The 2049-nt window shown below is 52.8% G+C and overlaps 1 protein-coding gene across 1 annotated transcript in view; it reads right to left on the minus strand.

Annotated features, from left to right (window-relative positions):
- MACF1 (microtubule-actin crosslinking factor 1) overlaps nucleotides 1-2049 on the minus strand; it is a 223459-nt gene that overhangs the window by 93435 nt on the left and 127975 nt on the right. The window lies entirely within an intron of this gene.

Raw genomic sequence — 2049 nt, forward strand, 5'->3', positions numbered from 1 at the left:
GCGAGATCTTCCTGGGTTAGGGTGGGTGCACACTGAATCTGAAAAAGCAAAGCAAACCGGTTAATACACACACAATGATGGGAGAAGCCGAGCATTATTGAGAGCAACGGTTAATACAAACATGAATACCGTCTCGAGTGAAGGGGGGGTGCATGCAGTTATGTGGGCTGCAGGAACACAGCAGAGACCCGAGGGATTTAGTCGGCGTGGGTGCTGTGTGCTTCTACAGGCAGGTAGCATCGAAACAGCTGTTTCTCTCGTGTCTGCCACATGCGAATTATGCAAAGAAGGTGGGAAAGGAACAGCACGGGCTCTCACTGGTGGTGAGCAGCGCCAATCTGGGCAGCTATCTTCTCCGACGGACCTCATGGGGACTAGGCTAGAGCCATTAAAACCAAAAGCACTTGTGATCTCAGCTCAACCTGGTCACTTGCCCACAGCTGACCGCCAAAGGGACTGGCCAACTTCTACGAGGAGCCCGCTGGGAGCTCCCTGGTTCTGAATGCTGTCAAAGGGAAAGCATGAGCTCATGCCTGTGAAAGCTGGGAATTGTGGAGGAGGAGGACTCAAGCCTCTTGAAGGAGCTTACGACGTGCAGGGTGAAGTTATAAATCCTGACAACAACATGCAGGCAGAGTCCAAGAGCAGAGCACGAGGCGTTTCACCGCACACGCTCCAGGCTGAAAACAACTCTGTTAGCAAACTGCAGCCGAGCTGCCCCCGCCCCGCGACTTTCACCTGATCCGTCTGCTCCGCTTGATGGAGACAGACCTGCAGGACCTCCACCTGAGCTGCCACACGCTCCGACAGCTCCCGGAAAGCCTTCTGCAGCTCATTGAGCAGTCTCAGCAGCTGCCGGCTTTGTTGAGGTGTCAAGTCCTGGGCGTGCTCGGAGATAAAGAACTGGATGTCGAAGGCGATGGCATCCAGTTGAGATTTATTGTCAGCCAGGGGCTGTTTTAACTCCTAAATGGAAGGGGAAGAGAGAGATAAAAAGAAAAAAAAGCTGTTTGTGAAACAGCTCCTCATCTGCGTGCCATTTCTTAAATGGTTGGCTTTGAACAAGACCCAGGAACAAACAGGATGCTTCAGTGCAGCAGCAGAGGTGGTCCAGCCAGGAGGTCTCCCCATGGGGCGCTGTATGTCCATACGTGATGGACTGACAAGTGCTACTTCCTGACTCTCCTCCTAACCCGAATGATTCCAGGTCTCCCAAGAGCTTTAGAAAAACCCAACCTTATCGTGAGTGTTTCAACAAACCCAGTTTTTCTCGGAGTATTTGCACGGCTCTGAAGACGCCCCCAGTTACAGAAATAAGAGGTTCTAGCCCATACTCCAATAGTTCGGTCCACGGGAAGTTTTCACTCTACCTCCTCCCAACACTCGGGTCTCAGGAGCTATAGCTTGGTGGGCCAAGAGGAAAAGCTGGACTGCCCACAGCTGAAGTGTCACAGCCAAGAGGTGGTAAAGAAACAGTGTCAACTGCTAAAGACTCCAGAGAGCCCAGCGAGAGGATCCCATGCTTCATATTTGTGCACACCGGCCTGCCATCTTAGAAGGGCTGAACGGTACCAGTCGGTTTTAATCATTGCTGAAACAACGAGTCAAAGCTCTGCTCCCTTTCTCCACGCCCTGCTTCACTGCTCGTCAGCTCGGAGAACCTGAGCCCTGAAAGAGAGGCCAGAAGCCCAGCACTCCCACGAGCAATAATTGACAATGCTGGGAGAACCCAGGAGGAGAACGAATTCAAAGCATCCCTGCCCTGCAGGAGATCACAACTTTATCTGTGGGGATTAGAGGCATTGCTATGGTTACCGTGTAACGTCGAAGGCTGCGGTTCAAGCCGTTAGCATCCCTTGCGTTGCGATGATCGCTGCTGTCCAGCACTTGCGTGGTATCGCAGACCCAACTCAGCAGCTCTTGCAGTTTGCCCTGGAGCTTTTCACACCGCGTTAGGATCTGAGCCTGAAAACGGAAACAGAAAGCGCTACTGAAACGTGGGGCACGACTGAAGGACAAAGCACGGGGCTCGCTTGGGTTGGGGGTTTC

This window comes from Alligator sinensis, unplaced genomic scaffold (assembly GCF_000455745.1).
Source record: "Alligator sinensis unplaced genomic scaffold, ASM45574v1 scaffold337_1, whole genome shotgun sequence".
NCBI lineage: Eukaryota > Metazoa > Chordata > Crocodylia > Alligatoridae > Alligator > Alligator sinensis.